Below are 15,364 nucleotides of genomic sequence, written 5' to 3'. Positions count from 1 at the left end.
AAAAAACTCTCTCAAAAAAACTGTAAGATTCTTTCTTTTTTGAGCTTTTATAGTTCTCCATTATTATTTGTTTCGTTGCTATATCTACTTATCATTAGTTTACTTGACAGGTAAATAGGTCTCTGTGTGTATGTCTTTTCTTAATCGTTGTTTTTTTATTTTTGCTTCATTAGTTTTCTCGTGTTTTATTTATAGACATGATGAATAAGTCTCTGTATGTATGCCTTTTCGCTGTTTTTAACTTTTCTCCCTCCTCACAATATATATATATATATATATATATATATATATATATATATATATATATATATATATATATATATATATATATATATATATATATATATATATATATATATATATATATATATATACATATATATATATATACATATGAATATATATAATTAGGTTTTCAATTAGGTTTTGCAATACATACAAAACCAGTAACTTTTAGGTTTTCTTGAAATACCAACACAATAGTAATGATACCAATATAAACAATGATCGCACTGAATCCATTTTTGAAGTTTACTGGCTGATTGAATTTGTTGACAATGATAGCATGGTTAACTATCGGATGAAGTGCTCTTACATCGTACTTCAATTTCTGCCCAAGCAGATTCATCAAAATATTGTTTAAGCTCATGTAAATTAGCTCTTTTATCATTAATGATATAAGGTACAGTAGGAGAAAGATCATTACTTGAGATTTTACTACCACTTTCTAATGAATTTTGTGCAATAGAATCTTTGACGAACCAAGTTAAACGAATAAAATCTTTTTCATAAACGCCAAGTTTCTCAAGAGGTTTTGTTACGTTGTAAAAAAGTCTCTGTTTTTTTACTGCTGGTAGACCTGGGGGAAAGCGCTGTGGTTTACGTAATACAATGTCAATGTCTTCTAAAATTCTAGTGGTATACCTTTTTTCAACAGGAAGAGTCTCACAAGTGATTGTTGGAAAAGTTTTTAATGTAGTTTCAGAGTTTGTTTGTATAGAAATTTGAGGTGACACAGGCAAAACACATTCCGATGTTGCAGATAAAGAACTTTCAGGAAAAATTTCAACATTTGTCTGCAATCTTTCAACATGAAGAGTCTCAGATGTAATTGTTTGGGAAATGCTTGATGTAATTACAGAGTTTGTTTGTAGAGAAACTTGAGATGAAACAGGCAAAACACATTCTAATGTTGCAGAAGAACTTTCAGGAAATATTTCAGCATTTGTCTGGAAAAGATTTTCTGAAATAACATCATCTTCAGAATGGTGCTGTTGAACCTGTACAAAATTTAAGTAGCATTATGATTACAAGTCATGATGGATTGCACATAAAGAATATAAATGTAAATGATTTATCAGGAGATTTAATGAGGTAGTATAATAGATTCTTGCTTATTATTAAGTGGTTTACAGTTTAATGCTACCTAGAAATATGTTGTTTAACTTGCATCTTCATTTAACAACCTTGGAGATTGTATTTCAGAGTTGAGAGAGTTACAATTAAAATTAAATTAAAAAATGCTTCCTTGACTATATTGGCCCCAGCCTTGTGCAAGTATAACTTTAGTTTAACTTGTTAAATAAAAGTTAATATTTTTATTTATTTATTATTTATTAAATTAATTATGGATTTTATTATTTTTACCTGCAGTTCCCACTCTCCAGATATGCATTGTTCGCAAACTGATTCCAGCCATTTAATAGCTAAATCAAACTTACTTGGTGTAAATTCAGATAAGATAGATGCCAAAGGCTGCAAATGGCTCAAAGCTGTATTATATCTTTCCTTAACAGTGGAATTGCATAATGCCACTGGTTGAATTGAAAATGTCATGCATGAATTAGATAATTGTTCCCTTGGGTTTACATTTGCCATTTGATGGGTAGGAACAAACCACCTAAAATTATTTTATTCATTTTAAATATTTTTTAACATACTACTACTATTAATACAAATCAAAAACAGTTATTGCCTTTTATGAATAAGATCTAGATCAGATAAGTTCATATTTTTTTCTCTAATAGCAAAGAAAGCATGAGAGCACGGAACTCCATAACCAGCAGCATTATCACATTGGCAAGTCCAGTTATAAAGGGGAAACAAACAATCATTGTATCTAACTTGCAAGCAATTATTTTCCTGAAGATATTTTAATCTCATATTTTATAACATGTTAAAATAAAATAAATTGTACTTATAATCTTAATTAATATAAGTATAAAAAAAATCAATTTTAAACTTTTGCTACAAGTTGCATCTATTATGACTAAAATTGCTAAATAAATCACAGCAACCATAAAAAAAGATTAAAAACACTTACCTCTTGTAAACTATATCCTTCCTTTTGACTTAAATTATACTGTTCAACCATGTTGTAAAATGAATGACGAGATTGCATGAGCATAAAATTTTAAACATTCTGGAAGCTTAGTGTTTATTTTAAGACGCTGATCAAAATCAGCATGCTTTGATTTTTCAAGTTGAACTCTATTTATCTTTAATATTTTGCTAATAAGATTACCTGGTGACATACGCGATGTCAAACCAACATCTTTTAAAGTTCTGTGATACCTACAAATTTGGTAAAGTATTATTAACTAACAATTAATCTTATAAAAAAATAGAAAACAAATCATCAAACCATTCCAATCTATTATTGGTGTGATTATCGATGTGGAGTAGCCCTTTTCTGTGGTAGCCCATGAACATGTCAGCCATCATCAACCAGTTATTTGTTAAGTATGTGTAAAACTCTGGGAAAGTCTCTTGTATATTCAACAAAGCTTCATCACATGTTTGCTGGTTACCATATAATAACCTTTTCGTAGCCTGACAGTTAAGATATGTAAATAATTTTCAAAAACAATTAACAATAAAATAAATGTATGAAATTAAAATAAAATTACTTGTATTTATACAAGGCATACAATAAGCATAAGTGTTCCATGACTGTCAAAGTCATGGAACATCTAATGTCAAAAAAGTTGATAATTTTCAAAGCATTATTTTAATTTCTATTAATTTTTTAATGATTGCTTTTTTAACACAATTAACTAGAATTATTTAGAACTAACCTTATATAAAGATTCTTTGTCATTACTTAGCAAATTACTTTTTTTTATTTTATGTACAAATGCTTTGGATACATGAAATCGACAAAGCAAAATATGATTATGTGGGAAAACAGCTTGCAACACTGAGATTTCAGCTTGAGCCTTATCAATTACAAAAATGGATGTTGAAAATGTATTAAAACCAGCCCATTCTTGTGATCGTATCAGAAACATTCTATGATGAGCTTGATCCTCACGATACACTATTGATTGTATTACAGGGCGCCCCATCCCGTGTTGATCTACTACAGCAAGTGTGTATAGAGGCATGGAGAGATTATTTATCTATACATTTGTTAATGGAATTAAGTATTATATGTTAAAAAAAAAATCAGTTCCTAATAAAAAAACAATGCATTATATTTTGTAAAATAAAAGAGAAAAAAAACCGATTGAGAAAAAGAAAATAAGTAAGCTGCCTTATAAGTGCCATCCATCATTATTACATCTGGAAATTTTTGCAGGAGCATTATTTGCTCAGTTGTTGTCCAAGTTATGCATTCAACTTGTCCATCTGAGTTAGCATCAATGTGATAAAGACTTCCTGGAAAATCAAGCACTGTCTTTATTTCTTCAAGTGCAGAACCTAATTAAATATATATATATATATATATATATATATATATATATATATATATATATATATATATATATATATATATATATATATATATATATATATATATATATATATATATATATGTTAGGATGGTCCACAAAAACAAAGTAACAGATTTCAGTTCTCCATAAGGCCATTTTTGTTCTTTGTTATGATTATAACAACTGTGCAAAATTTTAATGAAAACAAATAACATTTAGAGTTCAACCCGTTTGACAGTTTTTGGATTATTTTAAATAAAGTTGTTATTGTCAAATGTTGATTTAAAACTTAAAATTAAAATTATTAATTTCATTAAAATTAAAAAATTATATTAAAGTTGTAATTAAAAATTTTAATTGAAAATTATAATCTAATTCGGAACTTAATTTTTAAATTTGACTGTTTGTAGTTTAAAATTTCACTGTTTGTAGTTACATACAGTTTTATATACAGTTTTTATATAAAATTTTATATAAACCCACAGTAGATAATCTACGACTTAAGTGATTTCTTTGTTGGAGTTGAAAAATTCTTGCAATTGTTTGCGACCAATTGAAAAATAAACTGCTTCTGTACTTCGTCCTTTGTCAGTGTGTCATTGTGATTTTCAATAAAAATGATTCCTCAAAACTAAAAAGGAACTCAAACCAGAGTAACTCTGTTGAATAAATTAAATATATTGCGATAATTGCTAAATTAGACAAAAAACATATTGTGATTCAAATATCTTCCACACCTCTGTATATACAAAAATAACTAACCTTTGAATTTAAGCTTTTGTTTTATGTTGTAAATATCTCTAGGTTTAGTTTTCAAACCGCTTCTATTAAGGCTATCTGTCACAAGCGCTGTATTTGCCCCATGTTCAATCAACATCAATGTCTGCTGTTCTAACAATCCTTTTGGTTGACGTTGTGAACTATACATAGAAAATTCTTCTATACCATATGGATGGTTGTGTTCAAGAAACATTTTTTTAACACCATAGCATTGTCGTTGGTTGTCATACGAAACATAAATAAACATTTTGCAGCCACATGGAAGTATTGCCTGATTAGTACGCTTACCTTGATTTTTCTTCATAAGATAAGGTTTTTGATGACCAAAATGTTTGCATGTCCATCTGTAAACATGAAAAACACATGAACAACACTATTTTTTAAAAGGTAGTAATTGTAATTGAAAATAAAAATATTCTTTTATGATTATTTTTTAAGTATTTTTTTAAAAAGGAAATCCATATATAGTAAAATAGATATAAATACACCACAAAGTTCAATAATTAAAAATACTAAAAAACATAAATGTAAATGTAAACCTGCATGCAAATACAAACAATTGACTTCATACAAACTTTATATACTTTTATGGATATAAATTTTGAATACATATTTGTTTAAAAAACATCATCAGTGAGACACGATTTAAAATTGTTTGTAAACTGTGATTAAATTTATTGTTGCTACTTCTTTGTTTAGGATTTATGTTAAATTAACTTAGTATTATATTTCAATCATCAAGGGCACACTATATTCACTGATGATGGTTTAGAGATGGTGATTTCGGAGATGGAGATGGTGTTTCGGAGGGCCTTATAAATAATGGCTAGCATCGCTTGACAGGAATGCATGATTGCTATCGGTATCACAGCCTGTTGCCTACACCATTTTAATTATTTTAAATGATTATTGCAACAAAACAGACCTCACTACAAAAAGGTTGAATATCCAAACTTTTTCCAGATTTTTGCAAACACCAATAATTAAAAAAAAAGTGGAAAAGAAAACACTTATACACAAATAATATACGCAATAATCATATTGCTGTAGTTGACTTGTTTTTAAGTGAATCCAAGTGATTCCAGAATGACTAAAGACTCCTGGTGGTACAGAGCTTAACTCATCTCTCCACTGCAAACATCAAAGTTCATGTTTTGGAGTTGAAGGACTGAGAGAGATAAGAGAGGTAAAGGGCTGAGAAGGCAAGATCTGGTCTATATCAAGTTGTCTTGTATGATTTGCTTTCATATTTGCTTTGATTGCTTTCATTTGCATTTCTCTCATATATATATATATATATATATATATATATATATATATATATATATATATATATATATATATATATATATATATATATATATATATATATATATATATATATATATATATATATATATATATATATATGAAAGAAACAATTACAAATAAAAATTGAAATTTTTTTTTAACAAGAACAATCTAGAGAACAAAAATTTTTTTTTCTCTTGATTGTTCTTTAATGAAACCTTTTGCAATATATATAAAAGATGAAACCTTTTGCAATGTCTTTGACACTATTAAATTTAGGAATTAAATTTAGGGCTATTTAATTTAGGAACTAAATAGTGTGAAAGACATTTCAAAAATTTTCATTTTTTAAACTGAAAAAAAGGCAAGGTTATTGTCAAAAATTACTAATTTAAATAGTGTTGCTTGCATTGTTGGTAGTGACAAAAACAAAGTAAAAAAGTAAACTTTAAGCAAGAAAAGATAAAGTAAAAGAGCAAGAATTGTTACAAAAGTTAAGAAAAAGTTGAATTCTCTCCTGTTTTCATGCTTTCCTAAATCATAGGATTTGCAATTAAAAAATTACAAATCGTATGATTTAGGAAAACATGAGAACAGGAGAGAATTCCAACCTTTAATACACAAGAAATAATAATGGATGAATAAAGATTTTTAGCGCGCAAAGGAACAGATACAGTAGGTATATGCAAATTTGCTAAATGACAACTAATGTCAGATTGAGTTACAGTTGATGGAATAAAAGAAGATAGCTTGCTGAAGCTGAGAACATGTTAGTACCTATAAAAAAGAAAAATAGATGCCATCATATGATGGTGGGACAGGAGCTATTCCTAGTAAGCTGGAGAAGATTCAACTATATTTACAAACATTTTTTAACTTGTCTAGAAGAGAAAGTGAATCATTAGAAGAACATGCCCAAATGTGACAGTTGTCTTCCATAGTGGGATGAATAAAATATTTAAAAAGGTAGGGAATGGCAGTGTTTGGAAGAACGCGTTCCTAAAGGAACGAGTTCCTGGATCTAGTTCCTTTTATGAGGAACGAAGCTTGGAACTGGTTCCTTTTAAAATAATGGAACGAGGAAGGAGAACGAATTCTTTTTTTGAAGGAACGTGAACGAAAAGTTATAGTTCCTTAAAAATTTATAATTTTGTTTTTTGCAATAGTTGTATTTAAAGTTTAAAAAGAAAATGATTTGTATTTTGATAGTCTCCAATCTAAGTTCGGACTCAGTTGGCCACATGTACTAATTTTTGAATTAATTCTAATAGTTTAAAAATTAGTATATGTGGCTAACTTAATCCGAACCAAAACCGCGTAAAAGAAATAAACATAAAATAAAAGGACTTTTTAATGCAGTTTTATTTCACGTGGTTTTAGTTGGCAAAATGAATCCGATTACTGATATTGTCATTGATGTTTCAGTTATTGAAAATATTAGCAATTGCGCATGTAATAATAATACTGAAGTTAGTGGTAAGTTTTTATAAAACATGCTGTTACTTTTTATCTAATTTATAGTGCATTGACTTAAGTTTATTATTTTTAAAGTAATATTATTAGCTAACGTCCTTGGCTTAACTAAAGTCACAAGTCTATGCAACAAAATTTGTCATTATGCTTAACGCTATGTAATGTTTTCATTTTCTCTTAGATGAACGTTTGCCTTGGAGCGGTTTAGAATCATTTTTTGTATTCAATGGAATAAATGGCAATAATATAAATGCAAAATACGTTTTGTGTGGCCCTTTAGGAAAAGAAATAAGTACAGCTAAAAATACATCATCTAATCTAAAACGACATATTAAGGTAAATAAGTGTTAGTGTTTCCTACTATTTTGAATTTAATTCAGTTTACTTACTTTGAATTATGTATGAAATAAAATACATACTTAGCATGCATAGTATCGTTCTATGTACCTTATACAAGCGGATGCAAAAAAGAAATTATTGTAAACATTAAGAAACTTGAATAGGTGCATATATTGGTACACATGTAAATTCAATAATTACACCATGTTGAATAAAGAATGTAATTCTTTGAATTTGATGAGGTTTCAAGTTTGATTTACTTATTAATAAAAACTAATAATTTAAAATTTTTCTTTTTTTATTAGAGAATTCACCCATTCAAAATGGTTGTTTTTGAAAAAGCTATAAATGAAGGTAAAAAAAAAGCTTTTGTTAAAAAGAAAAAATTTAGTTCATCAGAGAATGTTGTAATATTCCGAGGATAATATTAGGAAAATATTAGAATATAACATAAAGTTTGAAATATGTTGACCGCCATATTTTATTTTTAATCATGCTCTTAATAATACAAGTCGTGTGTGTATTCCGCCGAACACGGATATTACATCTTCCTTCTACCATTTTTTTTTTTTTTTTTTTTAAAGATCTGTGTATATACCTATAGTTAATAAATTCTTTATAATATACACAGTTAAATGAAATCCTTCAATTAGGCAGGTCTGTTTTTAGTCCTTGACGATCTTCGCACGTCAGGCTGCGGTTCAGTCGGTAGAGTTTCTGGAATACTTGTAGCTTCTTCTATTTCATTATTTGCTGTTTCCTCATTTGATGTAGGAGGTGTGATAACTGCTGGTAAATCGTATGGTAAATCAAGTTGCTCATGCTGATATGCTAGTGGTTGCTCATTGGTTTTAATCAGATGTTTACGATTGCGTCGATATACTCTTCCGTACTTATCTACCACGTTGTATGATCTGGGTAGTGTTAGTTTTTCTTTAACTGTCACTTTCTTCCATGTTCCATCTTTTCTCATCCAGGCGGTGTCATTTGCTACGAGATTTGGGAGTTCAGATGCGTTCCGATCATAGTATTGTTTTTGACGATTTCTGGACTTGATGATCTGGCTATAAGCATTAAATGGAACTGCTGGTATAAGTAAGTCATGGTGGACAGGTAGGGTTGTTCGCGTTCTTCTGTTCATGAGAAGTTGGGATGGAGAGTATTCCATACCTGTAAGAGGCGTGTTGAGGTATTCTAGAAGACCAAGTTCAGGGTTATCGCATTTTTTTAGTATTTTCTTCATAATTTTCACGCCCATTTCGCTGAGACCATTTGATTGGGGGTAGTTAGGACTTGATGGAGTGAAGTTGAACCCATATTCTTTTGAGAAGTTAAGGAACTCTGCACTGTTGTAGGGGTTGTTGTCGGCAATGAGATTTGAGGGTATTCCGTGACGAGTAAAAATGGTTTTCATGAACTTGATAACAGAGAACGCCGTTTTGTCTGGAATGACACTGTTTTCTATAAATTTAGAAAAATAGTCGATAAAAATCACATAGATTTTTCCATGCAGCTCATATATATCTAATCCTACTTTACTCCACGGTAGGTCAGGAATGCTGTGTTGAATGATTTTTTCCTTTTTGTTGTTATCAATGTCGCTTGTAAGTCCTGGCCAGTAAACAACGTTTCGAGCTCTAGCTTTCGTCTTCTCGGTGCCAAGGTGTGATAAGTGAAGCTGTTTTAATATAAGGGGTCTCATAGCAGTTGGTATGACTATTTTATTTTCTTTTAAAATTATTCCCTCTGCTAGGTGTAGGTTATTTCTGATAGTCCAATATTTCTTTTCTTCACCACAAAACAATTGTCGGTGTAGGGGCCAACCATGAGTTATATAGTTTGTTATTTGAGAGAGCGCAGGGTCAAGTTTAGTGTTGTGTTGCAATTGCTTTAGTCTATCTGTTGATATTGGCAAATTTTGAACTAAAGTGTGAATCATTATGTTGCAGTCCTCATTTAGGCTATCATCCTCATCAAAAGTGTTGAGGTGGGCACGTGATAGAGAGTCAGCAATGTGTAGATCTTTTCCTGGAACATATTTTACTGTAACTTGATATTTTTGAAGTCTTATCAGAAGTCTTTGTATGCGAGGTGGTGCTTCTGAGAGAGGCTTGTGCAGGATATATTCAAGAGGTTTGTGATCACTTTCTATGGAGACCTGTCGCCCATAGGTATATTGGTTGAAACGTTCACAAGCAAAAACTATTGCTAAAAGTTCTTTCTCTATCTGGGCATATCTCTGTTCTGCTATGGTTAAACTACGTGAAGTATAGCTGATCGGGTGACCTTCTTGCATAATACAGGCTCCTAATCCATGTGAAGATGCGTCTATCTGAATCTGGACATCTTTTGAAGTGTCGAAGAATGAGAGTACAGGAGAAGATGAAAGTACTTGTTCAATTTTTTCCATAGCACTGTTATGTTCATGGCTCCATGACCAGAGTATGTCTTTTTTAAGCAGCTGGCGGAGGGGAGCTGTTATCTCTGACATATTTGGGATGAATTGTCGCAGATAGTTGACCATTCCTAAAAGTCGTTGCAAATCTGCTTGACATGTAGGCAATGGGTATGCAGATATGGCTTTAGTTTTTTCAGGATCAATTCTTATGCCTTCATGGCTAATTATGTTGCCAAGATACTTGACCTCAGATACTCGAAGTTGTATTTTTTTTAGGTTGAATCTGATGTTTCTCTCACGAGCTCGTTGTAGGATTTGTTGAAAAATGATATCATGCTCGGCATTTGTTTTAGCTGCAATAATCAAGTCATCATGGATAGCCAAAACATTGGGGATATCGCCAAAATTAAGTTCAATCATCTCCTGTGCAGCATCCGATGCGCATGATATGCCGAATGGCATGCGGTTGAATTTGTATCGACCATATGGAGTGTTAAATGTACATAGCTCTGAAGAAGGTTCATCTAGTTTTATATGCCAATAGCAATCAGCCATGTCTATAACAGTGAAAACTTTGTTGCCGCAAAGTTTGCTAGAGATTTCTTCTGTAGATGGAGTGGTTTTGTATTGTCTTAAAACAGACTTGTTTAGTTCTTTCGGATCAATACATAGTCTTAAGGACCCATCTTTTTTTTCTATGATGACCATTGAGTGTACCCAAGGTGTTGGTTTAGAAATTTTTGAGATAACATTGGCTTTTACTAAACGGTCAAGTGTGCTTTTAAGTTTTGGTAGGATAGTAATTGGTACTTTCCTTGGTGAATGAACGACTGGGATTGCATTTTTAGCAACTGCAATATGATAGTTTCCTTTAGCTAAACCAAGGCCGGTAAAAGTATCACCATAATTTTTTAAAATGTTAACTTTATCAATTTCAACATCATTAATGTTTAGTATTTCAAGAGATTTGCAGGAGCTTTGACCAAGAAGGGGTTTTGCATCAGACAGAGATACAACAAAAAATTGGCACACTTGTAAAATGTTATTATTTTTAACAGTTAGATTGCAAGTTCCTAGTAGAGGAATATTGTTTCCTCCATATGATTTTAGTCTAGTTATTGTTTTTTTGAGAGGAGGTCTTCCAGGAATAGAGTTGTAGATATTGTATGGAATGACATTACATTGGGCTCCAGTGTTTAGCTTAAATGTTATATTTTTGTTGTTGACTGTAAAATTTGCTGTTAAATCGTCAGCACATTCCATCGATGCTGCAACATGATGAATATATAACTCTGCAACATTGAGGTTGGTTTCCTTTTGTTCAACTTGGTCTACACGATTAGTATTAAAGCGGTTAGTTTTGGATCTGCATACTTTAGCAAAATGGTTTAGTTTTCCACATATTGTGCACTTTAGGCCATATGCTGGGCAAAACGAGGTAGTATGTTTCGATCCACAGTAATAGCAAGGTTTTTGTAAGGGTCTATCAAGGGCCTGGATTGTATTTTCGCGGGCTTTTAATTGTATTTTTGATGTTTCATATGCTCTCATAAAATTGATTGTTTTTTCTAGAGTGAGCTCAGTGTCTCGAAGTAGTCGTTCTCTGGTAGCTTTAGAGTCGATACCACAGACTACTCTGTCTCGTATAAGGCTTTCTTCGAGGGTTCCAAACTCGCATGTCTTAGCTTTATTTTGTAAATCAATCAAGAAGTCAGTAAATAGTCTGTTGTCTTGCATACATGTATTGAATAAATAACGTTCATAAGTTATGTTTTTTTTTGGGTTGAAATAACATTCAAACTTTTGAACTAAAGGTGCTAATTTATCGTTTTCTTCGCTTGTGAAGATGAATGTATCATATACTCTTAAGGCGTCTTCGCCAATCATATGAAGGAAGATGGCACATTGAATATCTTCATTTTTGTCATTTACTCCTGAAGCTATTTTATAAAGATTCCATCTCTGCTTCCATTTTCGCCAGTTTTCTGAAACATTGCCATTTAAATTCAATGCCTCTAATGGTCTAAGTTGTTCCATTTTATTTTAAACACAGGTTTACTTCTGGTACCATGTAATATTCCGAGGATAATATTAGAAAAATATCAGAATATAACATAAAGTTTGAAATATGTTGACCGCCATATTTTATTTTTAATCATGCTCTTAATAATACAAGTCGTGTGTGTATTTATAATTTAAATTAAATCAAAAAAGTTTAGATCAACTGGTTGTAAATTTTATTGTTAGTGAAACACAACCCTTAAATATAGTTGATAAACCATCATTTGTGAATTTGGTGAAGTTAGGCCTTCCTAAAGACTTGAAGATTATTTGTAGTAAAACTTTAAAACTACGTATTAATAATCTGTATTTATCAATGATTGAAGATATTACTTCAACACTTGGAGATGTTATGTATGTTGCAACCACAGCTGACTGTTGGAGTAAAGGTAAAAGAGGTTATATTGGGGTGACTTGTCATTGGATAGATCAAAAGACTCTCCGGCGTCATTCAGTATCTTTAGCATGTAGTCGCTTAAAAGGAAGACAAACATATACTGTTCTGGCTAATGTTTTGTATAAGATTCATACAACCTATAAAATACAAAACAAGATAGCTGCTACAACAACAGACAGTGGTTCGAATTTTGTAAAAGCTTTTAAATCATATCCAATTTCAAAAAATTCAGAGAATGAGGAAGATAGCAATCATGATGATGAAGATAATGACAATGACAATTTATGTGATGAGAATATAAATTTATATGAAATTCTGGACAAAAGTAGTCATGAACAAGAAGAGAATGACTTATTTGTTCAGTTACCACAACATTTTAGATGTGCTAGTCATACACTAGACTTAATAGCAAAAAATGATGTTGAGAAAATGGTACAGGTTTCAGAAACTAATTTTAAGAAAATTTATAGGAAAGCAATGGGCAAGTGTTCATCATTATGGAGTAAACAAAATATATCAAATAGAGTTGCTGAAAAAATTCACAATATATTAGAGGTTTATTTAAAAACGCCAAACAAAACAAGATGGAACTGTACCTATGATAGCTTATTACAAATTAAAAATATTTTTTTAAACTCTAATGGACATAACAAAATGAGCAATATAATGGATTTCTGCGAATTACAAAGATTCACAATCAAGAAATTCAATTAATTCATGAATACTGTGAAGTAATGACTCCTCTTGCCCAATCTTTAGACTTTTGACAAGGAGAAGAATTAATGTTCATGGGTTATTTGTTGCCAACACTTTATGCTTTGGATAAAAAGTTAATTATTTTGCAACAGAAAAATATGAACTTTTGTGGTCCACTTGTCAACACAGTAAGAACTTCAATTAAAACTCGATTTAGTTCTATTTGGGAAAAAAAAGAACTAATATTAGCATCTTGTTTAATACCGCGTTTTAAATTATTATGGCTTGATGGTGTCAAACGTTTCACAGCAGAAGCCTGGTTAAAGTCTATGTTTGAAAATGTGGATCTTAGTTCTACATCTTGTGAAATCGAATCCTCTTCACATATAGCAACAGGTTCATCTAAAGAAGACTTTTTCTGTTTACCAGTTGAAAACAACTTAATTACAAGTTCTGGTATTGAGGAGTTGGAGTTATATTTAAAATCACAGTCAAAAGAGTTAACTGTGTTATTATTATACCCAGCAGTATTGAAAGTTTTTTTAGAACTTAACACACCTCTTCCGTCGAGTGCTCCGGTTGAACGGCTTTTTTCGACGGGGTCTAATGTGATGACTGAAAAAAGACATACATTGTGTGACTCTCTATTTGAAAAATTAGTTTTATTGAAACAAAATAAAGTTGGTGTCTAAAATTTTCTTTCTCTTTATACTTTTTACTTGTTTTCTAAATCTTTATTTTCCAGTAACAGTTTTATAATGCTCATACTTCCGAGCTGAAATTAGTAAATCAATTTTATATGTATAATGTACATGCAGAGGCAGACTAGGCCGGCAGTACACCAGAAATATTAAAACACTTTTTAAAAGTAATGTGAGGAGGGAAGATGAAGAAAATTGTAAACATTATCTTTAAGTTTTACCCGACTCAAACACGCTACATTCGAACGAGGAAAAAAGTAAGTCAACCAAAAAACACCAGGTGGACACACATGTCTAATAACATGAAAAATGAATAAGTCACACCATAAATGATTAAAACTGTTTCGCAAACACGACTTGAAACACAATGGTATGATTTTAATTAGTAAAGTTCTAGAAAGTTCTGTAGCCACTCTGATATAAAGACTAATAAAAAGAAAACTAGTAAAACTTGTTTTAAAGAATATCATGACTCAGAAGTTGAAACTAAAGTACTGAACGAACTTGAAGAAAAAGAAATCTATTGTCTGGACGAGAATTCAAAAATAACACCTGCGGACAGATAGAAAAAGGAGCGGTTGAGAAAATCTTTTGGAGATTTTTATGGAGATTTTTATGGAGATTTTTATGGAGATTTTTTTAGATTTTTTTGAGATTTTTTATTGAGATTTTTTTTGAGAGAGATTTTAGTAGATTTTCTTGAGCTCTCTCTTCGGAGAGATACTTTCGGGAAAATTTTGACGAAGTGTTTTAAAGAGAGTTTTAAAAAAAGGATTTTAAGAGGATTTATGAGAAAAGGATTTAAAAGAGCTTTAAGAGATTTTAAAAGAGGATTTATGAGAAAAGGATTTTTGAAGATTTTAAAGAGAATTTAATGAAAAGAATTTATGGACAATTTAAAGAGGAACTTATGAGAAGGATTTGGTAAGGAAATGTATTTGAGTAGTTTTCAATTTGCGTTGTTATAAGTATTAATGTATTGTTATTTGTATGAGTTGATATTAAGAGAATATATATATTGTTGAGAAATAATTGAGAATATTGATTAAGAAAAATAAGTAAGAGAAGAAAAATCAGTCGTAAGTATTTTTACTTTTGCTTTCATTTTAAGTAAGGCAATATTATCATTATAAATATTTTTATTGTTGCTTTATTTGAGTAAACAATTTTTATTTAAAAAGTCTGATGCTCCTATCGCGCTTTTACCACATCTGCGTTACACACTGACAGTCCTACCTCACACTCTATCACTCTCTATATTTGCGCTACCATTACACTTACATAGAACCAACCACCACAGCCACGTTTAATAATTAACATAATTAACATAAAATAAAAGAAGATTAAATAAAAAAAATCCGCCGCCCTCACAGTAATGATTAAGCAAAGCACTATAAAAAAGCGCCTGCTTAGCGAAACAATAGATCTCTTATTTTGTATTAAATGTGCTATAAGTAATATCATTTATGTAAAAATAAGTTTAAAAAAAGGAACGAAGTAGGAACGAGTTCTA

At 30.5% G+C, this 15,364-nt stretch overlaps 2 pseudogenes across 1 annotated transcript; one reads left to right on the top strand and one right to left on the bottom strand.

The window, feature by feature from the left end:
• Positions 1–419: 419 nt before the first annotated feature.
• LOC149887721 (uncharacterized) lies at positions 420–4,853 on the bottom strand (annotated as a pseudogene). Its single transcript, XR_016452829.1, has 8 exons — positions 4,479–4,853; positions 3,536–3,702; positions 3,078–3,401; positions 2,645–2,832; positions 2,324–2,574; positions 1,976–2,142; positions 1,648–1,900; positions 420–1,280 (listed from the first exon to the last, which is right to left on the bottom strand). The product of XR_016452829.1 is annotated as an uncharacterized LOC149887721 (transcript).
• A 2,321-nt stretch (positions 4,854–7,174) lies between these two features.
• On the top strand, positions 7,175–13,740 carry LOC149887720 (uncharacterized; annotated as a pseudogene).
• The last annotated feature ends 1,624 nt before the right edge of the window (positions 13,741–15,364 follow it).

This window comes from Hydra viridissima, unplaced genomic scaffold (assembly GCF_058129835.1).
Source record: "Hydra viridissima isolate aposymbiotic clone 2 unplaced genomic scaffold, HvirCarnegie_v1 scaffold_5, whole genome shotgun sequence".
Taxonomy (NCBI): Eukaryota; Metazoa; Cnidaria; class Hydrozoa; order Anthoathecata; family Hydridae; genus Hydra; species Hydra viridissima.
The sequence above is the reverse complement of the archived record's forward strand: the minus strand, read 5'-3'. Positions and strand labels throughout refer to the sequence as shown.